Below are 23,838 nucleotides of genomic sequence, written 5' to 3'. Positions count from 1 at the left end.
ATCTATAAACACTTGAAATTTTTTAAAATGGAAGGTTGTGTTACAAGATTACTACTTTTAGAACTTGATCAATTAGATGATTTTCTAGCATCATAACAACCTTGTTTCGATAGATTTTTGAGGTGCATCTTATTTTTAAAGTAAAGTATAAGGTTGATGCCTTGGATAAATGTTTTCGGTCATTCTTTTTCCTTGGGAGGGGGATTTTTCATCTTTTCTATTTGTTTTCGGGAGGGGGGTTTTTTTATCTTTTCTATTTGTTTTCCTATGAGGGGGAAGACATGTTATAAGATCATTTCCTTTAGAATACAAGAAGGTCACAATCACTTTTAGTTGCATAGGATGAAATTGGATACAACAAAATTGTTCATATTGGAACATGAATTTTAATATTTGACAGATGATATTAGGATAAGGCTTGGATGATAATGATGATTGAAACAATAACTCCAATTAAAATATGTTTTTTTCAATAAAATAGGTATATAATTCAGAAAAAATTATAAAATGATTAAAGGGAAAAAATTATCAAAATAAACCTCATTTTTAATTATTTAAAGTTTTACTCTTTTGTACTATTCCAACTTTAAATCATCTGCATTTTGATATGGATTTTGAAATTAAATCAAAACAAATGGGTAAAATGTTAAAATTTATCAATTTCTCATTTTTAAAATTTTTTTAAAAAAAGATTAAATAAAAAAAATTATATATCATAAATTCAATAGTTATATAAATAAAATAAAAATTTTTAAAGAGAGAACGGATGTTGATGCGTAATTTGGAAATTCGTATGGTGATCTCATGGGACCAAAGTGTATATTCCCATGGAGAAAAACACCTAGTTAGGGCCTTTGTGATCGTAAAATGTTTCTAGTATGATCCACTTTGTGGTTAATTTTATAAAATGCAAAAAATGAGGACCTAAAATGCTATATTTGATTGTCCATCAAATTGATGGGAGGTCCCAAACACTTTGATCTTAAAATTGAAATAAATATGATGGGTGTATAGGAATTATACACTTTGGACTTTGCTCCCTTCAAAAGACCTAATTACAAGAATTTTCATGATTCAACATTCTGGGGTCCCCACTAGAAGCTCCTTATGAGTAAGTTTAAAAAATAAATAAAATAAAAATTTTGAGTTTTTCAACACCTAGCTCTAGTTCTCTAAAAATTGAATTTGAGTGTCCCCAAAGTTTGGAATCCCAAAAATTTTCATAGAACTACCCAAAAATAAAAAAAAACCCTCCTAGCTAGAGTTTTGCTCAAGGGAATTGTGTCGTGTCCCCAAAATATAGAATCCTTAAAATGTTCATAGAACTTGCAAATAAAAAAACAAAAAATTCTCCTAGCTAGAGTCTTGCTCAAGGGAATTATGTGCATTTTGTTAATTTTGCTCTCCCAAAGACGTGCGATCTTCTCTCGATCTGAGATCGGGGCTATATGTACAGTTTGATCCAGTGTGACATGAGACCACCATTTATTCCTAATAAAGATAGATGATAGTATTCCTTAAATAGAATAAGTTTATGTAAGGGCGAGGCCGTAAACAACCAAATTAACGCATAACTCAAAAATTCACCAGAAGATGTTGCTTTGCCCAAAAATCATCAAATCGATCATTTCGATCTCAATATGTATAAACGTGAGAAAAAATAGATTTCAAGTCTTAGAAATATTGCATCTTGTAATGCATTTTTGGACTGTTAATTTTCAAGACTATCAAATATTCATAGATCTGCTCGATCTACATTATTTTTGAAGCTTTAAATTTTATACTTAGAGATGAAAATAAATTTTCAGGCCATCACAAAGATTTATAGTACTAAAATGACATCTTTCAATACTATTTCAAGATGTGCTTTACTTTGATTGTTTAGGACCTCAGCCTTATACAAACCACACCCTTCATTACTACTAAAAGATATTCTACTCCGGTGTAGATTATCTATTTATTTCCTCAAGTAAAACACCACCTAGAATTAATTTTAGGATCTCAAATATTGGAGATGTAACCTCTTCAACCTACACAATAACCTCAATAAAAAAAACTTTCCCAATTGCATCCTCTATGCACTTGAAAAAAAACGTCTCGAGATTGAATTGAGAATACCGAATTTTTAGATAGTGAGTTCTAAGTGTTAGAAAGCTGAAACGTCAAATTTTTTTTTTTTTGAGACCAATCATCTTGGAATTCTTAAGTGATTCCCAAAATTTCAGATTGAAAAAAGTCCTCCCAAGCAAGTACCTATGCTATTAAGGGAGCATAGTATACTCTTCCTTAATAGGGATTAAATAACTTTTTAAATTGAAATTTTGATAAATAAAGTCAAGTTAAATTTATTAAAATGAGATTATATAATGAGATCGTTTATGTTTGATACGAGGTAGTCACAATTACTTACAATCATCCGATGCGAAATTTGATAGCTTGGATGTTTTACAAAGTTCGAGAAAACTTCTTTTGAAGTTTGAGCTTGGTTAATAGAATAATTGCTGCCACCCAATTCTACATCCAATGAGTAAGATTAATGTGATCATCTTGTATCAAAGGTAAATAGTCACATTTTATATTTTTCATATTAAAATACCTATAAAAGATTAAATATTTAATACTTTGCATTTTACAATTATTTCAACACGAGACTATGTTCTTTTTTATAAATATTTTGAAATTAAATAAACATATTATATTTTAATAGTTTTTCCTAAAATGTTGTAAACTTGTACATGGTGGGCATCACTCCTCTATAAAGGCACACCATGGAAGTGTAATGCTCAGTAGAGTTTACCCATAAGCAACTATTTAAGAAAGGTTAACGTGTATTGCATAAATGATAGTATACACATAGTGACATGGATCGACTTTTCTAAATTTAAAGTGGACGTGTATTGCACAAATGTATAGTATACACACGGATTAAATTTTACAAACTTAAATATGAGCCTAACCAAAACCGAGAACCAAGGCTATGCTTGTGCTATATAGATGCAGACAAAAATGTATATATATATATATATATAGAGTAGACCTTACAATAGTTGGGTAGCAATAATGAATAATGATATAGATAGAATCACAGCTGTCAAATATTCATCTTGTAGTTCAGAATACATATCATTATACAAATTTTAATATTTTTTCTAGAAATCGGATCATAATGAAATTTTAGATGTGTGTACTAAAAAATAGGGTGTACAATTAAAAATATATAAAAATATTTTCTTAATATTTTCTAAAGTATAAAATGACTGAAATAGCCATGAAAAATGAAATGGGTAATTTAGTTATTTTAAATTATTGAAAATGATTATTTCATATTTTATATGATGTGTAATAGTGTTAGGTATATACACCTAAAATTTTATCTTTATCAGATTTATAAAAAACAAATTAAAATTCATATGGTGATATGCATTCTTAATCACATAATGGAGATCTTATGGCTGGGATTTCATTTATATTATTATTCATTATAGCTGGCCAGCTATTGTTAGCTTTATATATATATATATAAAAGACTACAAAACACCTATAGGCAAAAATGAACAGTGATTTCGCCTACCCTCATCACCGTCCAAAGTTCATCGTACGGTCACGATTGTCTAGTAGTGTTTCATTTTTTTTTCCTACAAGTGTGAATGATCTGAAATTTGGAACGTGAGTTCATAAAAAATAGGTGAATATACGAAAAAAATATGAAAAAAATATTTGCATGAAAAGCATTGACCAAAATACCCTCGAAAGGTTTCAGGGGTATTTTGGTTATTTTTAATTAATTTTTTTATATTTTTATTAAGAGTGCCTCACTAAAATATACACATTCTAAATTTTAAATCATTCAGATTTGTAAAAAAAAATAAAAATAAAAAATACTAATAAACAATTGTGACCGTACGATAAATTATGAATGATTATTAAAATATATAAAATCACCATTTATTTTCACCCGTTGAAAAAGCTTTTTCATATATATATATATATATATATATATATATATTAAGACAAAGATGAGATTAACACGCTCACCGACCCCTTCAGTTGCGCCCAACGGTCAGGGTAGCTTTACCAAAATTTGACGGTCACAACGGCTTTACCAAGACCCAGCCTTTTTCGTTCAAAAAGCGACTTTTTTAAACCCTACCTCGACACGTCGGGACAACCATCTAACACATCAGGACAGGCGTACACTACGTTTCTTTTCTCTCGTAACGCACTATTACTCTCTCTCTTCCTTGTTAGCACATTCTCTCTCTCTCCTCATCTCTGTGTTTTTTTTTTGGGTAAAACGTCATCCCTATGTTTCTCATTGAACTTCTCAAACCCCTACTCCTTGCCTCTCGCGCACCATCTCTACCCCTGCTCCCTGCCTATCGCTCACCATCTCTCCACTCTTTCTCTCTCTAAATCCTTGTTTTAGTTTTTTTGGGTAAAACCTCATCCTTGTGTTTCTCATTGAACTGCTCAAATGCCTGCTCGCTGCCTCTCGCACACCATCTCTGCCCTTGCTCGCTGCCTCTCGCGCACCATCAGTGCCCCTGCTTGTTGCTTCTCGCACCCATCTCTTAAAGCCCTAAACTGCTAGGTTGAAGAATAGTGAGTTAAAGATTCTGAAATGTCAGTTTGTTTGATCACAGCAGAAAGCTTTTGGTCGAGCCAAATCCTCAAGCATCAGGTATGAGTTTTTTTTTTCTATTTTATAGTGGTTTTTACATGGATTTTGCAGTGACTTAACATTATCTGCCGTAAATGTTTGATAAGGGACCAAGGAACTTAAATAGCATTGCAATAATTTGCATTGATTAAATAGCATTTTTGCAGATGTTTAGAGTGATTGACAAGTAGTAACGTGTTTCTGAAAATATATTTTTAACATTCAACACAACAAAAAAATCTCACAATAAGTATTGATGTATTATGTGATTTTCATGAGCTAGGGCTTTTACAATAGTCCAGTGGCTTCAGTCTTTATGATACATAAAATTTGTTCACATTGCATAGTATTACATATTATTTTTTATGGTGATCATTACGGTTTAGTGATGTAGCATTTCTGAGTAGTTTTGAACTTTTAATTGCAGTACTCGAACTTTTTTTGGAGGCCTTATTTTGTTAAAGTATAAATAAAAAATCTGTTTTGATTGGAATTCTGCAACTTGTTAACAGTGATGTAGCCAACGATTTGTTAACAGTGATGTAGCCTTATTTTGTTAACAATTCTTTACTGTTGTTTCAGCCATCTATAAATCCAATTTATTCCTATTGCAACTCTGCAACTTGTGAACAGTAAAGTAGTTTCCTTATGATAATTCGCGTATATGTCCTTGATTAATTTCCTTAATTCTCTTGATTGGACTATTTCTTCTGCAACTTGTACACACAAACTAGGATTCATTCATTAGTTTGATAGAGGTCCCCTGTCGCTTTATCAGTTGAGAATGTTGAATGGGTCATTATTAGGTTAAGTTTTGATAAATGAATTGGATTACTAGTTTTACATTACTATTTTTTAGGGTAAGAATAGCATGCAAATATTGGATGTGATAGAGTGAGAATAGGGCATTTGATCTCATCTTATCATTTTAACTTAAACATCTTTTGAATAAAAAATCAAATGAGTTCGTTGAGACCAAGTCTTTCTTTCAAAATTTCCTGAGCTTTTTTATATATTTTGATATATCATATGTTGTGTCTAAGTCCATTATCTTCATGTGGCATCTGATTCACCATATAATGATGATCATTATGGTTTGTTAACTGTGATATCGCATTTCTGAGTAGGTTTGAACTTTTAATTGCAGTACTCGAACTTTTCTTAGAGGCCTTATTTTGTTAAAGTATAAATAAAAAAATCTATTTTGTTTCATGTCTATTGAATCAGAACTTGGGTTGGATTATTTCCAGTATTGGAAAATTGATCAATTCATTCGATTTTCTTTTGGTGAGTTTGAGGTGTTTCCGGTTTTGTTAACCTTTGTATGCCTTCTTATTGGAGGAGTCATGTTGTCACACCCCAAGAATTTACAATACTGATATTCCTGAGATGCGACAGTCAAAACATATATACATCTCTTGATAGGATAAATTTACAGTGGCGAATTCTTACAAAGTAACAAAAGAAAGTTTAAGCACAACTACAATATCTTCCAGAGTTGATCTTGACGAGCACTCAAAATGAAACCGCAGTTATCCTGAAAAAAATGTTTACCATAATTTGATGAGTTTGACTACTCAGTAAGTGATTATCATAATCCTAAAAATAATCATGGTTGAAAGATATCAATATTTTCAAAAAGGAGATCTATTAACAGAAATGCAGTAACAATTTCACTTTTAAAAATGCATAATTAAATATAATCCGAATAATTGAAATGCATATAACATTTTAACGGCAGTGAATGCTATAATCAAATGTAAAAATATCAGTTTTCAAATAATAAGGCAATCATTTGCACATGAATTTTACAATGTCTAAATATTCAAAAACAGTAGAAAGAAATCTCACAATTTTACTAAAAGCAGAAATATCACATTTATTTCTAATAATTTTACAGTATCTAAAATTTTCTAACAATAGACAAGAAAAATAAATAAATTTATTTTTCTAAGAATTTACAGCATTTAAGATTTCTAACATAGATAAAATATCACAATTTTATTAAAAAGATTATTTTTCAAAATAATGAGGTCGCTTGCACATAAAATTTATCTCGCCTAAAATTCATGATAATAAGCAGAAGTAATTATTTCATTTCATTTTTAAAAGAACGGATTATTTTTCAATATAATGAAGTCAATTACCTAAAATATTTGAGAGGGAGCTTCCGATAAAAATTCGGCTAAAGAGAGAAAGAGTTCACTGCGTTTCGACTAGAAAGAGAAAGATCTCAAAAAAATTTTAGGGTGGGAGTTCTCGCCTCTCCTATTTAAATTCTTAAGATACCTTATTATATTATTTTATTAAGTTACACCTCATACATGAGGTGTAATAATTATATTACACCTTAACGTTTAAACCAAAAGCTTTTGAAAGTAGTGATGGTCCCTAAGGACCATCATACTCATATGGAACATCACTTATTAAAAGTTTCTTTCCATCTTTTATTTATTTATTTATTTATTTTTTTGTTTTTGTTTTTTTTGAAAGTTTAGGATTGTTATACATGCATCTTTCTTTGAACTTGTATTATGGTCTAATTTGTTGCTGCTGACCAACTATTTTACCACAAATGCATATCCTCTTTTTAGATGGAATGCCACAAATCATTTTACCACAAATGCATATCCTCTTTTTAGATGGAATACTTTTTATGGAATCCCAATAACCTCTTTTCTTTTATGTATTATCTAATTATGAAACTCTTAATATTCAATTTTACTGAATTTGACAAGAATGTAAACTGCTTTTCTTTCTTCCTAATGAATTTTATGATTTCTATCAGGTGCGTTACCCATTGTTAACCATCTCAGATAAATGGATTAAGAATGGTTGTGACGAAGTGTTTAATATATTCGTTGTGAGTTTTTTATAGAATAGATCTCGACAATCAATTCCCTCCAAGGATTTGTTAACACAAACCAAGATGTGGTCGGATGCGTGTGTTTATATCAAAGACACATGATAACTACAATAAGCATTTCTATAAATGCTCTAACTGGAAATTATATAATGTTCATTTATTAACATAATGTAGAAGCATATTGGTGTTTATTTGTAAGCATATATCTAACACGCATTTATCTTATCGTGTTAACCACTAGAATGAGACTGGATGCGGCTATCTAGATTGATGTGATGAAATTCTAGGTGAAGATAGGAAGCATGTGGTTAAAAGGTTCATGTCTCAAAGATCATATACTTGTACATCTGATGGATTAGATGCATCTTTGTTTGAAAAAGAGAAGCGCAAATCTGTTGCTATGTTCTCTCAGAAACAGATATTCAAAAAATTACTCTTATATGTGTAATTTTATTTATGATATTGATATTTGCCTTCCTTTTTTTTTTGTAAAAAGAATGGGTATATGTTTTATGGTATCTATGTAATTATACTTGTATACACTTATATTTCTCTATCTTCTATGGAACAATAATGTTCAATTTAGTATATTTGTATATTAATGTAATTTGGATCTCTCTCTCAATCATAAGATATTCATAAGTGGTTTGAATCTCTCTCTCAAGCATTTGATATTCCTAAGTGCTTTTGATAAAAAAAAATTGAATGCTAGGTGTTTTTTTAATAAACTTGTTGAGTACTCTGTTCACAAAAAAAAGAAAAAAAAAAAAGTTGTTGAGTTTTAATGCAAGTCCTAGGCTTTCTGATCGAAGGTATAGCCTCATCTCAAACTATCGCTCTGATGATAAAAAAACCTACCTCAAATCAATCATTTCAATAATTATGGATTAAAAAAATATGGATTTCAAGCATTAAAATTAGTATGTTTTGAGAAGTTTGGACATATAACATAATAAATTTTCAGAGCAATTTAGCCTATATAAAAAGTTAGCATTAATTTTATGGAGCTCAAACTAGAGATGGCTACGACCTTGTGGCACAGCTCAACATAGGTACCGATGGGCGTTGAAGGTCGGCTTGGCATGGGGTGGTTCCAAACCCCTTTTAGGGTCTATCAAGCTCACTGGGTCTACAATCAAGCATGACTCCACCTAAGCCCGGGTTGTATACACCCTAGTACTAATATTAGGCCACCATTGTCATGCTCCGCCTTGCTATTAGATTCGGTTATAATTTGAGCGTAGGAGACTAGAGATAATTGAATCGATTATAAAATTAGTTACAACATTAGTATTGAACCTCCCAAGATTGCTCTGTATGTGTCCTTCACAAATGGGTGTGAAATAAAGAGGCATACATTACCCAATCAGATACCATAATTTTTTAAAACCACATATGTGCACGTCCATCTCTCTCTCTCCATACATGTAGTACACCATTACTTGGATTGTACACTTAACGAATTGAAAGACTCGCAATCAGCGAGACGGGCTCTAGTGATAATATATGGCATCTGATAATAATTTGGCATATATTCTACTCATCTAAAAACCTTTTAAGAAACAGGTTGATAAATTATTGCCATAGTGATAATGCATTGCATTTGATACTTGTAATATTACATACAATTCATCAAGTACTTGCCAAATGGGGTAGTCCATTCAATAACAAAATTGTTCATATAAAGTTTAGCGAAAAGAGTACAATGGCATACAACCTACATCTTTTTTTTCAGTGAATACCACACAACCTACATCAGTAATGCCAATAGTTTAACAACAAACTTTTCAAAAAAAAAATAGCAACATAGCCCCTCCTTTGAAGTTGTTCCATATGAATTTGTCCTATCTGTCTGACATATACAATACATTATGATGAGTGACAATAGTGTTCCAAATAAAAGTACAAATATGAACTTATACGCATATAAAAATGTTTCAAAATGAACTTACAAACATGCCTTCACAACAATTGCTTCTTAGCCCTGTAAGAGGAAGATAAATTCATATGTTATCATTTCAATTGAAGCTAATACATTTGTAAATCAAATACATCAACAATAATGAAGATAATACAATTGCAAATCAAAATAATGAAAAAGCATGCAGCTGTACCTATCACAAACGAACGATGGGCAGTTCCTTTTGTCATGTCAACTGCCATTGCAGACTGCGCATTTCCTTTTTTTTTGTCTTCAAGTTCCATCCTTAAGAACGAGCTTTCATTCTTTTAGTGGCCAGTCGTCCTTTTGTCCGTACTCGTGCAGGTTCAAGGACATTGCGGCAATGGTTACTTCCACTTGATGTGTTACTACAACTACTAGAATTGTCATCTTCATTAACGTGGCTCATGACATTATCATGTGGTTCTCTCTTGCACACAAACTTTTCATCAAACTGACGAATTCTATTTTGTATTATGGACATTACAAACTCATGGCCCTCTACACTTTGTGAAGCATGTTTGACAAGGGATTGACTTGCCTGCATAGCCTCATTATATCTAATGGAGCGTGGTAGTTCAAATGTTACTTGAATTTGATCATCCTTGGTCGAACGCCTCATTATATATTGTAGAGGGATTTCAAACACATCTTTCACCATAAAAATCTTCAATATATACCTGTAAAGGAGGCTCATCCTCTCAAAGAAGTGACAACTGCAAGAAACAAAATTGTCATGGCAATTGAATTTCACTAGATAGGGTCTAGATCCAACCCCCAAGACTGCTACCTTAAAGGTACCAACCTATCAATTGTCTTCAACTATCTCCCTCGTAAAATTAAAATAATTAGCCACCTCTTCCCTAAATATCTTTGAAATATTTTGAGTATAAATTTTTTATGCATGTGACTCAATGAAAGTGGTTGTTCGCAAGACTGGAGCAGTTTGAATATCTTTCTAGTCATTTTTCGTCTCTTGTCGTACCTTCTTATCTTAGATTTTTGCAACAACTTCTAATAATGTATGCAAGCTTGTTGTGGGTGTCAAGTACATTTTGAAATGTGTATTCATCCCTTCACTCCTTTGAGTAGAGGCTATACCCGCAATGAACGTGTCAGCTAAGTATGCATCAACCCATTGCATGCGACAACCATAAAGCCTATTGAGTCATTCATTGTCTTCCAGCTTATAATTCTCAATCATTGATTTCCATCCCCATTTAAATTCTTCAATTGTTGGGCTAGCCACACACCTCTTAAAGGTATCTGAATAAAAAGGATACATACGCAAGACATGACACATTTTTTCTTTGATTTTCGCAAATATGTGCCACTTACAATAATGACGCTTACTTTGGTAAAGAACTTGTCTCACTGCATATGAAATTGCAGGAACTTGATCAGTAAGAATAACGCCTGATTGCCGTCCACCCATGGCTCCCAACCAGTTTTCAAATACTCATATAAATGATTATATTTGCAAATAGAAAATCATTTTTTTTAATACTTTTCTAGGATTTAGAATATATATTATTTGGATTTTTAGTTTTCTTTTGGGTTATTATTGTCTATTTTTAATTGTAGATATTTAAAAGGTAAATATGATAATTTAGTTTTTCTAAAAAAGATAGATATGGATAGGGATTAGCATTGTTGAGTTGGTTAGGATATGTTAGACTGGGTTTTAAAAGATAAATGAAAGATAGGGTTTTGTATTCTATCTTTATTTTATTTTTGTTTATAAATACAAACCTATAAAGAATAATAAATAAAATAACAGGGCAAGCTTTTTATGCTTCCCATACAGCATAAAAGTTATATACTTCCCCTTATCCAACCGTCCATTCTGAATAGAGGGTTAAGATTGCCCTAATCATAATGTCATGCTTCTACATTATTTTATTTTTAATTTTTTATATATAAGCTATTTTGATACCAAACTTTGTATGTCCACTCCTTTATTAAACTCGCACGAGCAAAAAATATATAAAAATAATAATTTCAATAAAATAAAATGATCAAAATACCCTTGAAATATTCAAGGGGTATTTTGGTCATTATATTTTATAGAAAAATTATTTTTAATATTTTTTTATAGGTGCACCCCAATGAGAATATGACATGTATAAAATTTTATATTCATAAAATTTGTATAAAAAGAACTAAAAATAAAATACTTTGAGATGTTGGATCTCAGATCAAACGGTGAGTGGCTCTCTTGATCAAAATTGGACGGCTAGATGATAGGGGAAGCATAGATCTTTTATGTTGTAGGGGAAGTGCAAAACCTTTCCCAAAATAAAAATAACAAACTAAAACTCTATATCTCCCATATCTCTTAAAAAAATCCAACATATTATAACCAACTCAACCATGTTGATCCCTATCTATATCCATCTTTAGAAAAAAAAAAAAGAAGAAAACTTCCAATCTACTCCATAAATCTCTAAAACCTATTCTACTTCTTAAATATCTACAACTTAAAAAGGCAAGTACAACCCAAAAGAAAATTGAAATTCTAAATAACATATTTTCTAATTCTTAATATATATATATATATATATATATATATACATATATATATAATTATTATTATTTGTTTGTATCACCCTCTTGAGGTTGGCAGAAGCTTGACATCGAGCTTGTTGAACTTAAATATATTTCAGAGACATTCTCAAAAGTTGATGATGCAGTCCAAACATTCTTCTTAGCATTTTGTCTTCAATAAACCAATTCTTCAAATACTTTATGTGCAACATAAAGTAGAACACTGAGATCTAAAGCTTAATATTTAATTTTTCCTTTAGATTCACATATTTAGATTTCAAATACTGCATCACACATATATTCTTCTTCATAATTGACTTTTAAATTTCTTGCATGTTTGGGTTGGTGTTTCGTATCGAGATCTACTTTTTCATATTCTTGTTCCTCCTGCTGCAATCTACTAAATAGATCTTGTACACTTTATTGATACGTTTTATCAAGTCTTCTTTGAGTCTCTCAAATATTTAATCTAATTGCTCAAATATTTGATCTATGCACTCCATAATTAGATCAGTAGATGTTTGTCACCATCAGGGATCTCAAAGCTCTGATACTAACTGATGCATGAAATGATAATAAACCAAAAAATAAGATTACTCTATACTTTATTTATTATTATTATGTTTTTGGCAAGGTTACACATAGGAATGGAACTTAAGACGTTGGACTTAGCCCCTACCATCTTGACACAAGTTGTTTCCTGATTACTTTATAATTTGATCAGTAATTGTTTGTGATTAGCAAGGATTTTAAAGTTCTTATACAAACTGATACATGGAAAGATAATAAATAAGAAAATTAAGATTACTCCATAAATTAAATCAATAGTTGTTTGTGATTAGCATGGATCTCAAGGTTCTGATACTAACAGATGTAGGGAAAAATAATAAACTAGAAAAACAAGATGATACCCTCTCTCATAATAAATCGAAAAAATAAAATTATACCCTTTTTCTAGGTGTGCAAGACAATCCACCCCAAAATCTTTTCACAAGATCAAACTCTTTTTTATTCTCTATTCACTCCCTAAAGAAGGGACATCTACCTTTAAATACAAAGTGAAATTTATAATAATGAAAATAAAAGTTCTTATAGAGCATAGGCTCTAAGCAATCAAATTAGAGTCTACCTCAAAAATTTCAATAGAAGATGTTGTTTTGATGCCCAAATATCCTCAAATTGATTATCTCAACATAAAGATGCATGAACATGAGAAAAAAATGGACTTCAAGTTTTGAAAATAGTGTATTTTGTAATGCATTTTTGGACCATTAATTTTCAAGATTTTCAAGGTTTCATAGATCTGCTCGAAGTACACTATTTTTTAAGCGTTAAACTTTATAAATAAAGATGAAAATATATTTTAAGGCTATCATAAAGATTTCCATTTTTTTTTTTTTTTTGACAAATATTAGTACTTTTATTGAATATAAGAAGATTACATCATTAGCAATAACAAGGGAAGGTAAACAAGAACCACCGTTAGCCAGAGCATCAGCTACAGAGTTAGCTTCTCGAAAAACATGAGAGAAGAAGACCAATAAAGGGGAAACAAGATCTAAGATATGCAACTATAATGGCCGGAGTTCCCATAGCACGCACTGCTCGTTACACCATTTAATGACATTCAGTGAATCCCCTTTAATCCAACAATTGTTACATAATTCCTTACAATAAAAATTTTCAAACCTTTGAGTAACGCTCTTAATTCCTCATAATTAGCAGTTGCAACACCAATTGGTCCAGCATAGGAAAAAATGATGTTACCCATATGATCACGTACCAGTCCCCCGATTCCAGCTAAACCATGATTGCCAAGAGAATTGCCATCAAAATTGAGTTTCAAAGAACTTGCTTGAAGTGCAATCCATATATTTCTCAGTCTATAACTAACCCAACCAAGAGTAATGAGATTGTGTAAGTTTACCATAACATCCACTTTCGAGATACCCCATCCATTCTTTAACACAGAAAGCCACGACCAAATTAAGCATTTGATAGTGTGAATCAATCTGTCAAAACCCATGGAAATTCCTTCAAAGGTCTTCCTATTTTTTTCTTTCTAAACCTCCCATAGGATCACACATTTAGCAATCTTCCATAAGGCCTTACCCACCTTGGGTAAATGAGGAAGGAATAATTGTGAAACCACCCCTTCCACCGATTGAGGAAGTGTTAAGTTGATACCTAAAACACCGAACAACCAATGCTAGATTCTCACCGTAAAGGAATAATGGATGAAAATGTGAACACCAGATTCACCATCAGCTTTGCAAATAAGGCATGCATTAGGTAAAAATTTCTCCCTTTTAATCAGATTATCAATGGTCATAACTTTATTCATAGTAGCCAACCAGATGAATGCTTGTACCTTGTGGGTAGCGGCCACTTCCAAATCTAAGCAATCTGGGGGCATGACCATCTCTATCGATCATGAAAGAATAAACTATAATAGGATTTGACAGACACCATACTTTCAATTTCCAAAACCAACTCATCACTGGCATTCTGTGAAACATAAACCATGTCTAGCATTTCCATAAGAGAGCACCGTTGGGAGAGGAGGACAGTATTCAGTCGGTTATAGGCCAACTGAATGTTCCACGAGAGATTATTGCCCCTGCTATCCACAGCTTCACTGACTAACATATTCAGGCTCGTGACAATCCCAAACAGATCAGGAAAAACAGACATTGGAGGAAAGTCCCCAATCCATCTATGGTGCCAGAAGGAAATTTGGCAACCATCTCCTGGATTCCATCTAAATATCATGAGATCATAGTTTTACAATTTGCAATCGATCTCCACATCTGAGAATTGTCTTGTCCTCTACCAGGCTCAAACCAAACATCAAATCTATCGACGCCATATTTAGAGATGATGACTTTGTACCAAAGGTGATCCTTAAATTGAAGACTGCGCCACCACCACTTGCACATCAGAGCTTGATTCTCCATATACCCAAACCACCTTCTTTATTTGGAGTGCAAACTCTATCCCATATCAAAAAATGAAATTTCCTAACCTTAGAAATAGAACCTCACAAAATGTCCCTCATTATTTTTTCAATCCTCTTCGCAACTGAGGCAGGCATATTAATCACAGACATCTGATAGACTGGAAGATTGATCAGATGAGCCCTCAACAAAGTCACTCTACCTCCCAGGGATAGGTACTTATGTTTCCAAATATCAAGTCTGGATTGGTCTCTTTCAAGGATTTTATCCTAGAGAGCCAAAAGAAGCCTCGAGTCAGATATGGGAAGCCCAAGATAGGTTACTGGAAAATGGTCTTCTACTTTACACCTCATCACACTAGCCAGTTCATCAACAACCTCCTCCGCACAATTAATACCAATCATAGATGACTTGTAAAAATTTACCTTGAAACTAATTGTGACCTCACAAATTTCTAGAAATCGAACAAGAATCCTAACTTGAGAAGGTTTCGCGTCACAAAAAATAAAACTATCATCGGCATACTGCGGATGAGAGATTATAATATCCGAATTTGCAACGTTAAAGCCCTCAAAGTGACCCATTCTCTCCACCCTGCTCAACATCAAGCTGAAGCATTCTGCATAAATAATAGAAAAGAAAGGAGAGAGAGGGTCCCATTGTCGAAGACCTCTAGTGCCATTAAAAAGAACTGAAAAATGAGCTGAAGAGAGGCATCAAATAATCCAACTTCTGTATTTATCACCAAACCCCATATCTGTCAAAATTTCCAACAGAATTCCCATTCAACACGATCTAAAGTTTTTTCCATATCCAGTTTAAACAAAAACATCAGGTTTCTTACTCACGACCCGAGAATGAATACATTATTGCACCAAAAGTACACTATCCATAATCTGGTGGTCATTGATGAAGGCCGATTGGGTATTAGAAATGAGGGAAGACAGGACCATTTTTAATCTCTCAACCAAGACCTTTGCAATTATCTTATAAAGACTCGTATCGGTCTAATATCAGATAACTCAGAAATCGAGGACTTCTTGAGAATTAAAGTAATAAATGTAGAATTCACGTTTCTAAAAACTTCTCCCCTGATGAAAAAGCTTATGACAAATTCCAGAAATTCATCTTTTTACTACATCCCAAAACCTTTTGCTAAATTCTATCTCTCTCTTATCTTTTAAAATTAACTCTAATATATCCTAAGCAACCCATGCTAAACCCTATCCACATCCTCTTTTTTCTTTTCTTTTTTCTTTTTTTTTTTTTTTAAAAAAAAAATTTCAATTCTATCCCTTAAATTTTCACAACTAAAAAAAAGAAAAGAATAACCAAAAATAAAACTAAAATCCAAATACCAAATTTTTTAAGTCCAAAAAATATATATATAAAAAAATCATTGTTTTCTATTTGCAACGCAGCTGTTGTTGTGGACTCTTTGTACCAAAGTTACATAGTATTTTATAAGACCCGCTAATTTTATATTGTATTCTACAAGACCTTGTGTTTTGTACAAGTGTACAGGTTAAGAGTACCAACTGATTGTAGTCTATAAGACCACCTCTAGGTTCTAGCCAAATGCAACAACTGATGATGTGTTCCAAAGTTTGAAAATATTTTATTTAGATTCGAACTTGGTCGATAGTTCATCCACAATGACTAAAATTTACACAATTATCGTCAGCATTAAAGCCTTTTCTCAACTAGTCATTAAAGGTTATTGTAACCTTGTTGTATTGAAGGCCTCTTATTCGAGTCTAGGCGACACCATATCGTTTTTTCCTTTAAAAACTGGGCTTGAGTTTAAGTATAAGTAAAACATCAAGCAACGATACATATCAAGTTCCATTCCTACTATTGAATTACGCAAAAAAAAAAAAAAAAAAATTCCTTTGTTGTGCTGAAAGGATATGCTTAAGGAAAGGAAGGTTCCAGACAAAGTATTTCCTAAAAAAAATGTTCCAGAAAAAGTATATCCCTTCTCCAATTCTAGAATGACCATAGAGTGTTCCTTTTGCTGCATACGTGTATGAAGCTGTGGATAGAGAGAGAATTTATCAAAGAGAGGAGAGAGAAGTTTCTTATAGAAAGAGTGTATCACTCATAAAGTTGCCCAAAAAAAAAAAAAAGGTTGCGGTTTCTATAAGGTTGCAACCTTAAACAATCTAATTAAGGTGCACTTTCAAACTTTATTATAACATGTAAGTTTTTATGTTAAAAATTGGTAAGATAGTCTGAAAATCTATTTTTATATTTAATTATAAAATTTTAAACTCTAAAAATAGTTAAAATCGAGTAGATCTATAAACATATGAAAATCTTGAGAATAGTCGGTCTAGATAATGTGTTGCAAGATGCACTTTTTCAAAAACTCAAAATCTTTTTTTTTTTTTTTTATATTCATACATCTCGACATCGAGATAATCAATTAGAGAGTTTTTCAATATCAAAACAATATTTTTTGATAGATTTTTTAGATGCATTTTAGTTCTACATTTTAAAATTGCAACCTTATATAAACTTTTTCATAAAAAAAGGTCATTCAAATGTATGATATATCTATCCCCATATGATTTTTTGCTCAAAATTCTCCTTATCTCTAACTAAGATTATATGCTTCACAAAGTTCCATGTTCTAGTATATGGAACCTTATTACTTTTGCCCCTCGATATTTCACATGGCTTCTTGTCTTGCAAAAAATTACCAAAATATCCAACGCCCTTTTTCAAGGGAAAAATTTATAATGAGACCCAAATTCCTTAAAATTTTGAAATTAACATAACTTTAGCAATTATGGAATCTCAAGTCTTAATAATAGTGTACATTGTACTATATATTTTGGGCTGCTTATTTTCAAATGTTTACAGAAGGTTTGTATCATATTTAGAGCTTCAAACCTCTATTGCCCTGTACAAAAATAATTTTTTAAGCAATATTGGGCATTTTTTATTTCAAAACAGTATTTTCCAATTGTGCTTCAAAGGTCATTTTTTATTTTTTATTGAATAGGCTCAAAGTTCAAAAATAAAATTTTTCGATTTTTGTGATAAACTTAACAAGTCATAATTCTACTAGATTGTTATAAGTAATTATGACCCCTTTGTATCAAAAGTAAACGGATTGTATAGTATACAATATTTTCTTACTTATGGATTAAATTTCTATAGGGCCTAGGCTTTATGAAAACAAAATAAAAGGTATAGATCTTGTAGACTTGTGAATGCTTATTTTGGAGCAAATTGGAGTCTGGATAATTTGTTGTAATCTACACTAATTTTAGAATTTGAAATCCTATTTTTTTTGTACAACTAGAATGTTCAATCTGAGATGCTCGATTTAAAGGTTTTTCAACATTTGAAATGCAATTTTTGATGGAATGTGAGGTGAGGTTTTACTTATTTTGATAGGGCTGCAACCCTATCAACCCATTTTCCTGTAATTATAACTTATTGCACCAATTAAAAATTTTAAAAATATTATCTAGGTGTTTGGATGCCAACACTACTTAATCAAGGGGTATGAGATTTATTTCTTGCAAAAGCTTGGAATTTTGTAATTTTAGTTAGTTGGGCTTATTGGACATATGGAAAACTACTGAGGGCATTTTAGTCCGTATCATTGTCACTCGTAGGTCAAATGGGTCCCAAAACGGAACGCCGCTTTCATGGGGGAATAACCATCTCTGGGTTAATGTGGACCCCATAAAATCTGACAATACCCTACAAATCCTATACGTTGAACATTGAAACGTTAGATTAAGGAAAGGGGGCCTCCATGGTGTTCCCCCAGGAGCAAACTATTGGAGAGCAACCCATAGACTTGCTTCCTTGCCCAAAGGAACTACATGGGAAGTTGAATTACGTGGGGACCCTAGTTTTATCCCCTTTTATCTTGAAACGCTCTATATTTTTGCAAAAATTACAAGGAGGTCACCCCGACCCAGCCACGTTTTTATTTTTTTTCATAATTGCCCATCGGTCTCATAAGAGAAACACCGAACAACTTTACATAATGGGCTTTTTGGTGTTTATAATGTCAAACAACCCAAAAATTTTAGTAATAAGGTGTCTAACATTAATAGTTGAATCTGCCATAAAACGAGCATGTCCAGTATCACAAATACTAGATAGTTTACAATTTTAAAAGTAATAGATTCATCTGTTTGATGGTGCTAAAGTCGAACACCCCTAGGAACTTTGGTTTGACCAACATTACATACACCGAACAACCCCACATATAAGGTTGTTTGGTGTTTTTGATATCAGACTTACCTCAAATAAAAAAGTGAAAAATCGGGGAATTTCTCATATGTCCGATGTTGAAAATGTCTGACATGGGCAATTCTACAAAAAAAAAAAAGGCTGAGGGTGGAGGTAGTCTCTTCATAATTCTTTAAAAAATATAGAGCATTTTATAGTACAGGAAGGAAGGATCTGTACGTAATTTTCTCTAAAGGAAAAAAATCAATTTTGATTTTATAAACACTCGATTTAAGTCTCAAAAAATTATAAGATTTATGATCAATTTTATGACATTATTTTTTAGGATGATGGCAAGTGAAATTTATATGTGAGTGAAAATGAACAGATAGTGCCGTTTGATTTTTTTGGACGGCGGAGATTAAAAGACCGTCACGGACATAGCATGTCAATGACCGGTTTTTTATACAAAAAAAATGTGAACAACCGCTATGACTCCCGTAGATCCGTAACCAGTTTTTAAGGTAAAACCGCCACGGACATGAATGTCTGTGGTGCGGCGAAATTTTATTTAATGGAAAACACTACAAAACGCCAATAGGTGAAGTTCTACAGTACTTCACTTACAACTTTATCACCGTTCAAAGTTTATCACACGATCACATATGTCTAGTAGTATTTGAATTTTAATATTTTTTTACAAATCATAATAACCTGAAATTTTGTAGGTGTGTGCACCTTAGTGAGATTCACATGAATAAAATATAAAACAAGTAATTCGAATGATAAAAATTACATAGAATACCCCTATAAAGTTTCAGTAGTAATTTTATCATTTTATTTTATGTCTATTTTTTTAATATTTTATTTTAGTGTGACTTGGTCATATGCACACCCCAAATTTTGAATAAATCTTATTAGTACAATAATTATAAAAATTCAAATACTACCGATCAATTGTAACCGTATGATAAACTTTAGACGGTGATGAGGTGTAAGTGAAGTATTGTAGAACTTCACCTATAGGTGTTTTGTAGATGCTTCCATATATATATAATTTCATTTTTTTATTTTTTAATTTCTTTTGAAATTGGTTGCTAGGTAGAGGTACATCCCTACCATTTGAGATTCTAAAATTAATTTTAAATAAAATTTTACTTGAGCTAGTTGATGGATCATATGCTCCGAGGAAGTACTTATTAGTTTGGATAAATGAAATGCTGAAAGTTGTGATTCTCTGCTTTCTTAGCACTGACAAAGTGAAATACTCCCAAAGCACTAGCAAAGTGCTGTGGCTTTCTAAAATTCAAGACCCAAAATTGACTTGCTTTTCTCCAAGATGCTTCAAATACAAATATCCTATATTCCTTTCTCCTTAACCAGCACTGTTTGATTTCGAAAGCACAACCAACTTTTCAACTACGTGCAAAATTTTGTATTTGTTGTTGGATTTTAAGACAACGAGATAAATATTTTCACGTGAAAGATTTCTCTCATACAGTTAGATGCGCGAATATTTTAACGTTAATTGGTCCCATTGCATATTTTCATACTAATGGACAGTTAATCGGTGTGAAAATATTCTAAAACTGAGGGAATTTTTTTATGTAAAAGTATTTTGCGGGAACGAATCAAATGTGCCCATTCTCCTTAGAGGTATCAATGCATATGTTTTTTTATGAAATCTTCATTTTTATTCATTTAATGTTTATGACCAAACCAAAATTAAAGATTTACCATGCTAACTTTTATAAAGAAAGAAAAAGCCATTAGGACCAATCAAAGGATAGTGTGCTCCCTAGGGAGTATATTGTTCAGTTACTCTATTGGCTAAAACCCAATCTAGAATATTTTTAGTGCCCCAAAGTTTGAGAAATAACTTGTTCAACATATAGACAAACCTCAAAATAAGAAAATCTTAAATATCACCCTCTATGTGCTTGAAAAGATAATGTCTCAAGATTGAATAGAAATTGTCTAACTTTTGAAAGCTGAGATCTAAGTGTTAGAAAATTAAAAGTCCGTATTTTTCAAAAGATAATCATCTAGTGAGTCTTAGGTGATTCCTGAAATTTGCAGATTAAAAAAACCTGTCCAAACTAGTCTCTTGCCTGAGGGAGTACATCTATAATATGTGCCACAGGAGAATAGTGTACACCGTCATTAAGTTACCACAACACATGAGCAAAAATGCATTTGGAGCTGCTCTAGCATTTTTTATAAACGAAATTACCCTTGTTGGTGTTAATGATTTTGATGGACTATAGTACCACTATGGACTAAATGATTTTGATTGACAAAACGACATTATTGAGCACATTAATAAGAAAAGTACTTAAAACTTTGGTATCAAAATAAAGAGTAGTTTAGTTGTATTTAGAATTTCAAAACTTGGTCATCTGTATTGGGGATTATCATTTTAGATCAGGAATCGGTGGGATAAAACCAATTTCTAGAAGTAATTGATTATTGTTTTGTTTCCCTCTAAACCCCCCTATTCATGTTTTTCCTTCTTAAGTTATCTAATATTTTATTAGATTCTCTAGATCCCCACTACATAATCCCCTATTTTATTTTTCTATTTTTTAATATATATTTTTTAATTTTTATTTTGATATAGACTGAACTAGATTTGGCAATCTAACATAATTTTGAAACACTAGCCCTTCCCGATCATTTTATTAAGGGGTGTGGTTTCTATAAGGTTGAGACCCTAAACGATCAAAATAAGACGCACTTTCAAATAGTGTTGAAAGATATTGTTTAGTGGAAATATTTGTGATGGTTTGAAAGTTTATTTTCATTTTGATTATAAAAATTTAAATATTCAAAAGTAGTGTAAATCGAGTAGATCTATGAACACTTGAAAAACTTGAATATTGACCAGTCTGAAAATACATTACAAGATGCACTGTTTCCAATATTTGAAATCTATTTTTTCTCATGCCTGCACATCTTGAGGTCGAAATGATCAATTTGAGGTTTTTTAGCTATCGAAACCACTCCTAGTGAATTTTTGAGATGCACCTTAATTTGATAGTTTAGGGCCTCGCCTTTAAATAAAGGGAAAATTACTAAAAACCCCATAGAATGTACTCTATAGACACTCTACCCCTACCCCAAATTTTCTCATTTCTTTTTATAAAAAACTAATTTTTATAACTAAAACCCCCCAAACCTAAAAAATAATAAAAATTAGGACAAAATTATCCCTCCTTTTTAATTTACCTTTTATCTTTTTCTTTTTTTTTACCCTTACTCTACGGTCCTACGTTTTTCACTTTCTCTCCTTTCCTTCTTCTTCCATCAGAAAATTTCCCGTTTCTTTCTCCTTCGTCAATATATTTCCCCTTTCTCTCTCCACTATTTTCCCTCATGCCCTTCTCCATTCATTCTCCTTCATCATGGTATTCATATTTCCAAGTCCATGATTTTTCCCCCTTTCGTTTCTCTCTCGTCAAATGTGAGTTATTGTCTCTCTCTTTTTCTATAAGACCCACTCTCTTTCATGACCTATTTTTTTATTCTCCTCATCTCTCTACTTTTTGCCCTACTTTCTCTCTGTACTTAAGCCAAAGCTGTACTTCTCTCTCAATGTCCCTTTTTACGAAGGCCCCACTCACTCACTCTCTCCCACAAAGTTCGGCGATGTTCATTCTGGCAAAAGTCAGTCCGGCTTTAGTTATGAGCAGTATGGTAATATCATCGAACATTTCGGCTTTGATGTATTGTTCTCCGGCGATTATTTATTGAGACAATTGGTCCGGTTTTTTATAGCATCAAATAGGTGGTTTTCTCGATTATTCCAACGTTTAGTGTGCTCGGTCCGGGGTTTTGGTATTGTTAAAGAAGAACTCCGACGTTGTAGAGCTACGCTCCGATGGTTTGTTAATTAGCATAAGAAGTGCGACAATTCATTGTATGGGTTTGGCGTTTTGTAATCTAAGTTATTTACGGTTCGGCGTATCACTGTCTAAATAAGCAATCCGGTATTACAGTCAATCAGATCGGCATATGTAATGAGTCTGGCAAATAAGTACCGCGGTCCGTCGAATGTATTATTGGGGTCCGTCGTTCATACGGTGAAGGTACGGGAAGGGGTAGTTTCATCAAAATATTACAACTTTTTTAGTTAGGGGGTTTTAGTTATAAAAGTTGGTTTCTTATAAAAAAAAGTGAAAAAAGTTTGGGGTGGGGGTATTATTAGGTATATTTCACAAATGCATCTTGTATAGAGCCTAGGCTCTAGACAATCAAATTAGAGCCTCCCTTTAAAATAATGTCGAGAAATGTGGTTTCACTACTAGAAATCTTTGTGATAGCCTTAAAACATATCTTTATATTTATTTATAAAGTTTAAAGTTTTAAAAATAATGTAGATCGATAGATCTATGAAAACTTGAAATTCTTGAAAATTGACAGTAAAAGAGTACGTTACAAAACGTACTATTTTCAAAACTTAAAATCCAATTTTTTCTCGTATTCATACATCTTGATGTCGAGATAATCAATTTAAAGCTATTTAAGAATTAAAACGCCATCTTCAAATAAAATTTTTGAGATAAGCTCAAATTTGATTGTTCAGAGCCTCGGCTCTATATATAAACTTTTCTCATAAATAAATAACAAGGTCCTTTTGGAAGTCAGCTGCCAAGGATAAAGAGAA

The 23,838-nt window shown here is 31.9% G+C and overlaps 1 long non-coding RNA gene across 1 annotated transcript; it reads left to right on the top strand.

Annotated features, from left to right (window-relative positions):
• The first annotated feature begins 4,125 nt into the window (after positions 1-4,125).
• Positions 4,126-8,109, top strand: LOC110007266 (uncharacterized). The gene is made up of 2 exons (XR_002280945.2): positions 4,126-4,681; positions 7,768-8,109. It is a non-coding gene; the product is annotated as an uncharacterized LOC110007266 (long non-coding RNA).
• The last annotated feature ends 15,729 nt before the right edge of the window (positions 8,110-23,838 follow it).

This window comes from Amborella trichopoda, chromosome 5 (genome assembly GCF_054954075.1).
Source record: "Amborella trichopoda isolate Santa Cruz 75 chromosome 5, AtrichopodaSantaCruz75HAP2 v2.0, whole genome shotgun sequence".
NCBI classification, from domain to species: domain Eukaryota; kingdom Viridiplantae; phylum Streptophyta; class Magnoliopsida; order Amborellales; family Amborellaceae; genus Amborella; species Amborella trichopoda.
This window is presented reverse-complemented; position numbering and strand designations above follow the sequence as displayed.